Source organism: Microtus oregoni, unplaced genomic scaffold, assembly GCF_018167655.1.
Source record: "Microtus oregoni isolate MIOR12 unplaced genomic scaffold, Mior012 000000F_ref0000247, whole genome shotgun sequence".
Classification (NCBI taxonomy): Eukaryota; Metazoa; Chordata; class Mammalia; order Rodentia; family Cricetidae; genus Microtus; species Microtus oregoni.
In genome coordinates, this window is record NW_024543059.1 from 48682632 (window position 1) to 48695894 (window position 13263).

General features: G+C 42.8%; 1 long non-coding RNA gene across 1 annotated transcript; it reads right to left on the reverse strand.

The window, feature by feature from the left end:
* Positions 1-2498: 2498 nt before the first annotated feature.
* On the reverse strand, positions 2499-12963 carry LOC121450640. Its single transcript, XR_005974629.1, has 3 exons — positions 12906-12963; positions 4692-4855; positions 2499-2687 (listed from the first exon to the last, which is right to left on the reverse strand). It is a non-coding gene; the product is annotated as an uncharacterized LOC121450640 (long non-coding RNA).
* Between the last annotated feature and the right edge of the window lie 300 nt (positions 12964-13263).

Sequence of the window (13263 nt, forward strand, 5' to 3'; positions counted from 1 at the left end):
GCGGGAAGGGCTTCAAGTATAGTCAGCATCTTGGAGGGGTTGATCCTTCAGGTCCGGCCTGGTCCTGTGTATTTCCACAAGGATCTGGAGGCAGTCATGGTGTTGGGATTCCTCCGGCAGGGGGAGCAAGGTCGCGGGATTAAGAGCGACCACAGGTCCGAAGTGCACCCGGTCTGGAGGCTGTTTGACCAGGGCCTCCACCGCATGGGGCACCAGGATAGTCAATGGCTGGCCCAGAGTCAGTTTACCCGCATCCTTGGTGAGGACTGCAATAGCTGCTACCATTCGCAGACAGGGCGGCCACCCTGAAGCTACTGGGTCGAGTTTCTTTGAGAGGTAAGCTACAGGACGCCTCCAAGGGCCCAGTTTTTGAGTTAGGACCCTTTTAGCCTAACCCTGTTTTTCATCCACGAACAAATCGAAAGACTTGGTAATATCAGGGAGGCCTAGAGCAGGGGAGGCTAACAAGGCTTTCTTAATGTTTTCAAAAGCCTTCTGTTGGTCCTCTCCCCAATCAAACAGTGTTCCTTGTTTAGTTAATGGATACAAGGGTGCAGCCAGCTCTGCAAACCCTGGGATCCAGAGGCGGCAGTATCCCGCTGTTCCCAGGAACTCTCTTAGCTGGCAGGGGTTCCAGGGGGCAGGAATGTTAGTGATAGTTTGTTTGCGCGCCTCGGTCAGCCATCTCTGTCCATCTTTTAATTGATAACCTAGGTAAATGGCTTGCTTCTGGCATATCTGAGCCTTCCTGGCTGATGCCCAATATCCTGCTTGTCCCAATGTCTGTAGGAGGGCCTTTGTACCCTCCTGACATTCTTTCCCCGAAGCAGCCACCAGAAGGAGGTCATCTATGTATTGGAGCAATGTCAGGGCAGGGTACTGAACCCAAAAGTCTGCCAGGTCCCGGTGTAAGGCCTCATCAAAGAGGGTCGGGCTGTTCTTGAACCCCTGGGGGAGCCATGTCCAGGTCAATTGACCCGAAAGTCCAAGATCTGGGTCCTTCCATTCAAAGGTAAAAAGGGACTGTCTCTCCGGATGCAGCTGCAAGCAAAAGAAGGCATCCTTTAAATCTAATACAGTATACCAAACGTGGGATGGCGGCAGAGTGCTCAATAGGTTGTAGGGGTTGGGGACCGTGGGGTGTATGTCCTCCACCCTTTTGTTGGCCTCCCTCAAATCCTGCACTGGCCAGTAGTCCCCAGTCCCCGGTTTCTTTACTGGTAAAAGGGGGGTATTCCATGGTGACCGGCAGGGAGTGAGAATGCCCTGATCCAGCAGTCTTTTTATGTGGGGCCTTATGCCTTGATATGCTTCATGGGACATGGGGTACTGCTTGATTGAAACAGGAGTAGCTGTTGCCTTCAATTGAATGATGAGTGGAGGTTGTTGTATAGCCATCCCCATTCCCCCGGTCTCTGCCCATGCCAATGGAAGGTCATTGAGCCAAGGGGCCATGTCAATTGTCTGTTGCCCCGGGGGCTCGTAAAGTCTATATTCATCCTCCAGCTGGAGGGTCAAAATTTGGAGGGGACCTCTATCTGGGCCGGTTATCTTAGCCCCTGTGTCCTCGAAATGAATTTGGGCCCTTAGCTTGGTGAGGAGGTCTCTACCCAACAAGGAATAGGGACAGTCCAGAACATGCATAAAGGAATGCGTCACCTTACCAGTAGCCAGCTGAACCTTCCGATTAGTTGTCCATCGATATCTCTTGCCACCAGTGGCTCCTCGAACCCAAGCAAATCGTTCGCTGAGTGGCCCTGAAGTCTGAGTCAGGACTGAATGCTGGGCCCTGGTGTCTACTAGGAAGGTGACTGGTTGCCCTCCGACATCAAGAGTTATCCTGGGCTCGGGGTGGGGGGGGGGGCTCCTGGCTCTGAGTTCCCTAATCCTCTAAGGTGAGGAGGGAGGTTTGGGGCCTGGGCTTCCTAGGTCCTTTGTTCCTCCTGGGGCAATCCTTAATCCAGTGTCCTCGTTTTTTACAATAGGCGCATTGGTCTCTGTCCACCTTGGCCCTACGTCGTTCTCCCTTCCTGTCTCCCTCTCTATTCTGTCCCTGAACCATGGTGGCCAACACCCTAGTTAATTCCTTGTTTCTCCTCTTGTCTCTTTCATCCTCCCGATCTTTCTTTCTCTGCCATAATCTTTCCTCTTTTTCTTCTGGAGTCTCTCTCTTATTGAAAATCTTCTCTGCCTCTTTTAGTAAGTCTTGTATAGTATATCCCTGGAGACCCGCAAGCCTCTGCAATTTACTTCTAATATCCGGACTAGACTGCCAGATGAAAGACATGGATACACTTGTAGCTTGCCCTGGATCTTCAGGGTCATAAGGGTATATATCCTATAAGCATCCTTGAGCCTTTCTACGAAGGCTGAGGGCATCTCTTCATTTCCCTGTATTACTTGCTTAACCTGGGCCAAATTGGTGGGGCGGCATGCTGCCCCTCGGAGACCCACGATTAGCAACTGGCGATAGAGGCGTAGGTGTCCCCTACCTGCAGCTGTAGTGAAATCCCAGTCAGGTCGCGTCAGAGGGAAGGCCTCGTCAATTTCGTTAGGCAAAAGGGTTGGGCTCCCGTTGTCACCTGGGACGTTTTTCCGAGCCTCCAAAAAGACTCTTTGCTTTTCCTCCAAGGTCAGCAGGGCTTGCAAGAGTTGCTGGCAATCATCCCAAGTGGGCTGGTGGGTAACTAAAATAGACTCAATCAGGTTATTCAGCGTTATTGGATCTTTGGAGAATGGGGGGTTATGGTGTTTCCAATAGTATAGATCTGAGGCAGAGAATGGCCAGTATTGCTGTCGGCCATTTGGGCCCTCTCTCAAGGGTAGGGCATGAGTAGTGGAATCAGGGGGTGGTTCGCGCCTTTCCCGGAGTCTTCCCGCCATGGGTGAAGGGGCTGGGGAGACTTGTGCAGGCTGTCCACCCAACGGTGCAGTCTCTGGCCCATCCGGACTCTCTGAATCCTCTGGATCTGCATAAGGAGGGGGTTCTTCTGATAGAAGGTCAGTGAGGGGAGAGTCAGGGTTCGGAGGAAGGACGGGAGGGGGCGCAGGTGTAGGTTTCAGAGTTTTTTCTTTGAGAACCTTCTCCTTAAGAATGGTGGGGTATAGGGAAGAAGAGGGTGGGGCAAGGGAAGGTGCAGGAGGAAGAGGCACAAGTGGTTGACTCTCCTGGGGAGGGGGAGCCTTAGGGGCTGTAGGGGTAAGAGGAGGTTGGGGTTTATTAGAGATGTTGTTAGAGATGACAAAGGGCTGGACCCATAGGGGCGGGTCACGTGCCAAACTTTCCCAGGTAACAATGTAGGCACGTTGATCTGGGTGTCCATGTGGTCCTGGGCTGAACACTTTTGCCTTAACCTGGGAAATAATATTGAGATTGAAAGTGCCGTCTCTTGGCCATTCTGATTCAACAGTAGGCCACTTGGACAAACAAAAGATCACCCATTTCTTCTTTCGAACATTGACTGACAGGTTGTCAGCTTGGGCGCGGACGTCAGGCCAGTGGTCTAAAGTAAGGCTCAATGGGGTGGTTAGGGTTTGTCCCATCTTCTCGAAGAGAAGGGAACCAAATATAAAAACAAAAAAACAAAAAACACACACACACAAAGACAGAGACAGAACAGATGCTGACAGAACAGACAGAGACAGAACAGATGCCGACAGAACAGACAGAGACAGAACAGATGCTGACAGAACAGACAGAGACAGAACAGATGCCGACAGAACAGACAGAGACAGAACAGATGCCGACAGAACAGACAGAGACAGAACAGATGCTGACAGAACAGACAGAGACAGAACAGACAGAGACAGAACAGATGCTGACAGAACAGATGCTGACAGAACAGATGCTGACAGAACAGATGCTGACAGAACAGACAGAGACAGAACAGATGCTGACAGAACAGACAGAGACAGAACAGATGCTGACAGAACAGACAGAGACAGAACAGATGCTGACAGAACAGATGCTGACAGAACAGACAGAGACAGAACAGATGCCGACAGAACAGACAGAGACAGAACAGATGCTGACAGAACAGACAGAGACAGAACAGATGCTGACAGAACAGACAGAGACAGAACAGACAGAGACAGAACAGATGCTGACAGAACAGACAGAGACAGAACAGATGCCGACAGAACAGACAGAGACAGAACAGATGCTGACAGAACAGACAGAGACAGAACAGACAGAGACAGAACAGATGCTGACAGAACAGACAGAGACAGAACAGACAGAGACAGAACAGATGCTGACAGAACAGATGCTGACAGAACAGACAGAGACAGAACAGATGCTGACAGAACAGACAGAGACAGAACAGATGCTGACAGAACAGACAGACAGAACAGATGCTGACAGGACAGACAGAGACAGAACAGATGCGCAGCGCAGCAAAACTCAGACGGAGGCTCTGAGGGTCCGGATCCCCCTCCTCCAACTAGGACCACGTATCCTTCGGATACGGGCTGAGCTCCGAAGAATCGGGCTCCAGAAGTCCTTGCGGACTGACTCCGATGTCCGTGGAACGTCTTCCACCGACTGCGGGGGAGAAGTAACAGGCTCGTCAGCCCCCTTCCCTCCGCCAGGTACAGCGCACTCAGACCTGAGTGTACAAAATTCAACAAAGAACACAGTAGACAACTGAACAAAGAACACAAAAGACAACTGACAGAGCTGGCCAGCTTACCTCCCGTTGGTGAGTCGGTGATCCCTGGGTGGGGGGTCTCAATTTCCCGGCCAACGCACCAAATGAAAGACCCTCGGTGAGGACCTCTTTTCCCCAACACCAAGGAACAGGCCGAGACCGCACGGATGCAAATCGCAAGAGGTTTATTGAGTAGACACAGGTACCTGTGGGCAACAAGATCTCTTGGAAGATTTGCGCACCTGCCAACTGGAGGGCGGGCTTTTCATAGGGAAGAGCAAAAACAAGTTTACAGAAGCAAAAGCGTGGTTATCAGAATGCGGCGGGGGGCATGAATGGTTTCCTCTCTCAGCATGGATGCCTGGCAACAATCATCCTGTTCCTATCTTATAGCTAACCTGCTTTGTTGACATCCTATCTTATTGACATCTTGCCTTGCAGTCTTCCTATCTCTATCTCCTGCTCTCTCAGGCACATGGGATGTTCTTACGGGAGCAGGCTGAGGACGTTCCCCCGGGAGCATGCTAACTACGGGTTTTGAGGAGGGGGTCTGTAGGGTCTTTCAATGAGGCATGAATGGGAGTGGGGTAAAGTGAAGGTGGAGGGAAGAAGGGAGGGAGTGGGAACTGAGATTGGTAGGTAAAATAAGAACAGATAGTTTAAAAAAAGCCAGACCCAGAAAAACCAATATCATATTACTCACTCATAAGTGGTTCTTAAACATAAAACAAAGAAAACCAGCCTAGAAACCACAATTTCTGAGAACCTAGACAACAATGAGGACACTAAGAGAGACATAGATGGATCTAATCTACAAGAGAAGTATAAAAAGACAAGATCTCCTGAGTAAATTGGGAACATGGGGACCTTGGGAGAGGGTTGAAGGGGAGTAGAGAGGAAGGGAGGGGAGTAGAAAAAAAAAGTATAGCTCAATAAGATCAATTTAAAAAGCCAAAAGGGAAAAATAATATATAAAAGTAGATTTATTAAAATATCTGTCTTCTCAGTGGAGACTTTAAAATCCAGAAGGGCACCTGGAAAGATATTCTACAAACTTTAAGAGACCACAGATAAGAGCCATACTACTAAAGTTAGCAAACTTACAATCAAAATTAAAAATGATGGAAAAAATAACATTAAATTTAATCAGTATCTATGTACAAATTGAGCCCAGGACCTAGAAGAGAAACCTCAACCTGAAAAAAATTAACTACACCCAAGAAAACACAAGGAATAAATAATACCATACCAATAAACTAACAGAGTAGTAATGTACATGCACACACACACACACACACAAATACACACCATCACCACCACCATCACCACCACCATGACACCAACAAAATAATAGGAATTAACAAAACTGCTCATTGATAACTCTCAACAGCAATTGTTTCTATTCCCAATAAAAAGAGACACAGACTAGAAGAATATGATAGAAGATATGAACAATATCCATACTCTGTGGCATGCATGCAAGAAACACAACTTAACATCAAAGGTAGATATCTCTCTATCATTAAAAATTATGGGAAGCAGTAGGAAAAGATATTCCAAGGAAATGGACCTGAGGAAAGTACTTGAGGCCAGGCATGTGTCAGGGCTATCCTTGAATGCAGACCTAGAGAGGCCATTGTGTGAAGCTGTGAAGTTGAAGTCTGGATTGCCCTGGAGAACCCACAATGTTATAGAAGGCCAGCATCATGGGATACCCATCAAGGGGAGCTGCTGTCAGGGAGCAGAATGAGCCCATTAGAAAGAAGTGTGTAGCAGTCAACAAAGTTGAATGGAGCTGGATCTCTGAAGCTCATTTTGACATCAGACATGGAGACACAGAATTTGGAGTTTGCCCAGTTGGTTTTGGTCTTGCTGAGTTCTTCGTATATTTTTAAATGGGTTTATGATAAATAAAGATCTTTTCCCACTCTATAGCCTTGTTATACAAAAGTTTCTCAATTCAAGAGATATAATTTATTGTTTTTCCTAATGTTTATGCCACTAAGGCTGTGTTTGAGATGTTGCAAAGTGTGCTTCAAAATTTTTCTCTGTGAGGTTCAACATAATTTTTATATGCTGAGGCCTTTGGCTCATTTAAACTTAAGTTTTGTACATGGAGATGGATATGGATCTATTTTCATTCTTCTACATGTTGGTGTCTAATGAGGCCAGCATTATTAATTAAAATGCTTCCTTTTTCCATTTTCCTATCTGCAAGGCAGACTTAAAATTTAAGAGGAGGATAGCTTACACACTTTTGGTTGGATGTCCAATGGTTAAAGCTCTAGTTATAATATTCTTATGGGAGACCTTGAGACGATAGATAAAATTCTTACAAAAAACAATGAACCAGTTTCCAATAGAGAGCTTATCAGAGCTGCCAGACAGGTACTCAAGCAGGTAAAATATAAATCAACAGGTAAAGTATACAATAATCAACAAATACAGTATATTAATTATAATTCAGCTATGGCAAGTGTGTCTTAAATGTAAAACTTATTCTACAACAGTTTTATAAAAAATGCTGCTTATGGCTAAATCTTCCCAGTTTTGCCAGTTAAGATATTAAACTCTTAATTTAAAACAGTAGCCTGTCTGATACAAAAGGGCAGGATAAAAGCTGGAAAATAGTTTGACAAAATATTGACTATGATCAATGCTTCTTATACTAAACAATAGATTCATTGATAATTTTAAGATTGATTCCTGGACAATTGCCTTTGCTCAATTCAAAGGCAAAAACAATAATATTTTCCCAGATGATCATTGCTACAATTCACACAACTGTATTTTGCCAATGTTATAGCAAAAAATCCCTTAAAGGATTTTATGCTAAATTTTACAAATGGCTCTTCCAATGGAAGAACTACATATATGGCTAATAATAATAAAAAAAAATTGTGGAGCGTAACAAGGCTCCTTGAAAGCAACTCATAAAAGTTTCCAACAGATCCTGATGCAAACGGATCTGGCGTGATAACACCAAGCTAACCTTTGCTAAGGCAAGGTGGAAAAGCCCTTGCAATGCATTATGAAAAAACCCGACCTATACATATCTGGGGTCAAGGATATGTTTATGCTTTTTTCACAGAAAGAAAATAAAAGCTGGATCTGACGTGGAGGCTGCAGACGCCCCACAGAGGAGTTCCAGAGGCGACTGGGGAGAGGTTCTTGGTCCAGCCTTTCCTGCCCCCAAGGAGAGGAGTGCCTGATAACAGAACCTGCTATGCCACTCTGCAGGGTGTCATTCTGCCTCCAGAGTCCAAAAGGCTGAGATAAGTGCCAGGATGTGCTTCAGATAGCTGAATCCAATTCACCTCACTCAGGAATACCACCTGCCCTGAAGCACAAATGCTAAACTGCCTCTGCAGTTTGAATTCTGGTTTGCTTTGAAGCTAAGGTGCAGACTAAACATCAGACTGCTGTAATCCTTGGGACACAAAACCCATTTTAATTAAAATACTAACCAGTCTTCACTTAAGAAGGGGAAAGATTGGGGTTCCTGTCACTGTTGCTCAGAGACTGGAACTGGTGGTATTTGATGACAACAATGTATATCATTGTACTCTTATTAGAATTGACCTGATATTTGTAACTGCTTATAGATGTTGGGAAACGTCTGACACATGCTGTAAAGTGTTTGGGTTTAATGCATATGTTAAAAATTTTAGATTTAGACCCCCTTTACTCTGCCCTAATTTTTGGCAGGTAGCACTCATAATCTTATGTTGGAGTAGGCATTTAAGAAGGAGATATAACAAAGGCCAGACTAAAAGGTGAATATTGGGTTTGGAAGGTGCCCTTTCTTCTTGTCTGGAAATGGACTTATTGGTGCCCAAATTATATCATTATATCTTTTGTTTGAGGAGCTCCTCATAGTCTTTTCATTAATGATAGACGCAGGGGCCCAATGACGGGAGTTAGTGCGGACCCTCGCCTGAACAGCACACCATACAGAGGTTGTAGAAACCGGCTCAACATGGCATGGTACCAGGCACGAGGAGTGCCCTCCACATAGCCTAAGACAGGGTGCCTTGTGATCTGCTTACTTTAAATCTCGCTAGATACCTTTTATTTGAGGAGCTCCAAGGATGGGCGACTTGTGGCAGGACATCCCCCAACCTAAGACAGGGTACTGGGAACCCTAGGACGGGTAAGGGGGAAAAAGACCTGGTCCCCACTCAACCTAAGAATCATAAGGCACCCCTCTGTTCCCAGGAGAGGTAAATTGCTTCACCATTCGAGAGGAGTGTCTCTCCTTGTTCCAGTCCCTTCTCCTTTAGATCTGATACCATGGTTGGACTCTGACCTGGTGCCCTCCACTTAATAGCTGCCTGCCTTTATAAAAGAAAGGGGGATCTGTCAGGAGCCGTTTCCTCCTAGGATCATTTCAGGAACCATCACCCTGGGGAGTCCCCACACCCCTAATTGTGTTAGGAATCATTCTATTGGACAGAGCCTACCCCACACCCAAATTGGCTGTTAATGGAGAGCTATCTGTTAGCGGAACCCGCCCCACATTCCAAATTATCTAGAGAACTAGGTGTGTCAACTCCTAGTTGTGACTTCCTGGCCTACGTGACCTGACCGAACATAACCTCCTGGCCTACGTGACCAACGTGAACCACGTGACCAATGTGAATCATGGGACAAGAGTCCAGGCCCCTGTGCCCACCCCCCCAATTCCTTATCCTATATAAACTGTAATCCTGTCTCTAATAAACGGAGGCTTCGACAAATTTGCCTAGCCTTCTTCCTCTTTCCAGATAGTGCCTCTCAGTGACCCTGGAATAACTGACTGCAGGATGGGTTACAACCCCTAGACTAAGTAACCCACCCAAAGCGGTTTACATATATCTTCATTGGACTTGCTGCATTCTTGGTTAGTGTCAGTGTATCCCCATATCTGACGCTTATGGCCTTTGGGTTAACAGATCCCAAGTCCTGTCTAAGAGAACTCCAGAGTCGAATTGCTTTCTTTTTATGTTATCCTATCACCCAGATCTGAGACTGCTTAGAGTCTGAACCCAGAGCTACAGCCAGAATTTCAGGTCTGGAACTATTTGGAGTCTTAACTATAAAATCCAGAGTGTATCCAAGATGGAGAACCAAAGAGTGCTTCACAATACTACAGTTTTGGTAACAGTAATGTAAGAACCAAACATCCTCTCAACAAAGGCAAGGTTAGATATCTACATCAAGAAACATCACAAACATAACTTCAGATATCGAGATCCCAGTGAGAAAATATAAATATGAGCAAGCAAGACAATATCTCTGTAATACTGAGTTGAAAGCATAACTCCAGCCCCTAGCCTGGGAGTTATTTTGGTCTGAACTCCAACTCCCAGTCTAGCAAGAGCTGACCCCTCACCAGGGAGAACAAGGACCACTCCTACAGAATATTTAGGCTCACAATGGAAAAAGGAACATGTGGTCTCCAGGGTCTGCATGGGCCCCTCTCCCCACCATGCTGTCCTGGTCCACCCAGGAGTACACCATTTATTAAACATGGGCATTATAATTTGGTCTAATCTAGTCTGATTGAAATTATTTTGCATTGGTGGAGGGGCTCTTAGAAATATTCCCAACAATGTCTCCTCCAAAAGCCAATGACCCTAGTGTAATATGGCCAGAGAAAAACAACTTAGCTGAAGCACAAAGCATGAACTTACATTGCAATTACAAATATATTCAAGAACCTTAAAAAAAAGTATAAATAATTTCCTCAGTGAAGATCATAGTAACTCAAACAGTTTAATGAAATAAGGAAAATAATTAAAGTTAAGCAAATAGAATTTAACAAAGAACTAGAAACACTAAAGAAAAGGCAAACTAAAATAAAAGTCAAAACAAAAAAAAAAACCTCAGGAAGTTAACAAAATCTCAGAGGTAAGTTTCATTAACATATTGAAGAACTGGAAGAGAGAATGTCAGGTTTTGATGACACAGAAGAATGAACAGCTCTGTCAAAGAAATGTAAAACTCAAATAAACAAAAATTCAATACAAAACATCCAGAAAATCTGGGATACTCTTAAAATTCCAAAACATGAGTAACAGGTATAAAAAAAGAAAAAATCCAGATCAGATACACAGAAGATATTTTTTACAAGAGTCACAGAAGAAAAAATCCAAAATCAGAAAAGAAAAATGCCTATCAAGATGACAAGGCATGTAGACACCAAATAGAAAGAACCAGAAGAGAAACTCCGGTGACACATAATAACCAAACACTAAGTGCACATAACAAAGAAAGACTACTAAAACATGAAAGGGGAAAAGAAAGACCAAGTCACATTTTGAAAAGATATAATATGCAAGAGGAAAAGACGAAGTCACATTTAAAGGCAATGATCATTAAAATAATTCCTGAATTTTCTAAGAGACTCCAAAACCTGAAAGGGCCAGGATGGATCAAAGGACAAAAATGCCAAACTAGACCAAGCAAATATATCAACCATAATTGAAGGAGAAATAAAAATATTTCATGACAAGATAAATTTAAATTATTTGTGTTTGTCAGTATAGTAGAATATATTAGATGTAAAACTTCAGTCTCCAGAGAAGGTTAGCTACAACTAAGAGAAAAAAAAGAATAAGTAATTCCAGAATAGTTTATCAAGTGTGGGGAAAACACACCATAACAAAAATAATGATAGTGGTTAATAAACCTTGTTCAGTAATAGTTCTCCATATTAATGGTCTCAATTTCCCAAAAAAGACAAAGACTGTATTAGAAAGCAAGGTCCATCTTTGTGCTACATTCGAGAATCACAAGTTAACATCAAGGGCAAACATCATCTTGGGGTAAAAGAACAGAAAAAAAAAATCCCAGAAAACAGAATCAAGCGAAGAGGTATAGCTTTGTTAATATTTGAATATTCTTTTAAAGAAAACTAGTTAGAAGAGATAGGGAAGGTTATTACATGCTCATTGAAGGAAAATCCCACCAAGGTGATATTGTATTCTCACACTAAACTCAATTTCATAAAAGAAATACGAATACATCTATAACTGTATATTGAACTGAACACAGTGATAGTGGGTAACTTCAATAACCCAACTTACCACAGAAAAACTAAACAGATAAATGCTGGGATTAAATAATATCATAAATAAAAGAGATCTAGCAGACATCTACAGACAATTCCACCCAAACACTAAATAATACACTTTCTTCTCAGTTACCTATGAAACTTTCTCCAAAATGTCCATGTTAGGACATGAAGCACGTGTTAACAGATTTGGAAAATAGAAATAACACCCTGCATCTTATCTGACCAGCATGGGTTAAAGCTAAATGTGAATAATGACAGCAAATAAATAAACTCATGGAAACTGAACAGCCTCCTACTAACAGAAAATTGGGTCAAGAAGGAAAAAAGATATTTTAGACTTGAGAGAAAATGAAAACAGAATGTACTCAAAACTATGGAGCATAATGAAGGCAAGTTCATGGCACATGACGCTTACATAAAAAACAAAAACAAACTTTGGAAAGTAAAATGGTGAGACATTAATAATTTGAAAACACACTTGTAAACTCTAGGAAAACAAAAAGAAACAACATTCTCAAAAGCAAATGAGAAAAAAACAATCAAACCCTGAGTTGAAATGAATAAAGCAGAAACAGTCAATAAAAAGGTCAATGTAACAAAGAATGGGTTCTTTAATAATTAGTACAAAGGGCAATGGAACAAAGAATGGGTTTCTTTAGAGAAAATCAACAAGATTGAAAAACTATTAGCCAAATAAACAAAAGAGAGAAGATGTGGTATCTACTTTAATATTTATGACTACTAAAGTTAAATCAAGATGAAGTAAACAGGCTGCATTGTGGTGGTACATGTCTTTAAATCCCAGCACTTGGGAGGCAGAGAAAGGTGGATCTCTGTGAGTTCAAAGCCAGCCTGGTCTATGAGAGCTACTTCCAGGACAAGCTTTAAACAATTTAAACAGACCTTTAGCTCCCAGTAGAACAGAAACTGTAATTTAAAATCTCTCAACCAAAAAAAGGCACAGAAATCTACCAGAGATTAAAAGATGAATACTAACACTCTGCAAATTATTCCACAAAATGGAAAGTGAAGGAACATTTCCAGTTTCTTTTTCTTATGAAGCCACTATTACTGATATCAAAATTACACAATCACTAAAAGAAATGATAAACCAATATCCCTTATGAACATATATGCAAAATTCCCAAGAAAATACTTGCAAACAAATTCAAGAATGCATGAAAAAGATTACTCACCATGATCACTTGGCTTCATGTTAATGTACAGGGATGGTTCAAATATGTAAATCAATAAATGTGACCTACCACACAAACAGACAAAAATATAAATAAATAAATAAATAAATAAATAAATAAATAAATAAATAAGTAAATAAAGGAAAGGAAGAGACCATGATTGTCTCACAAGATATAAAGAAGGCATTTTGAAAAATTTTGAATATCCCATTATGTCAATAATCCTATAGAAACTAGAGACATGAAAAACATACCTCATCATATTAAGGGCAGTTTAGAGGAAACCCACAGTTGCTGCATCACCCAAAATGGACAGAAACTCAAATTATTTCCACTAAAATCAGGCTCGAGACAAGGA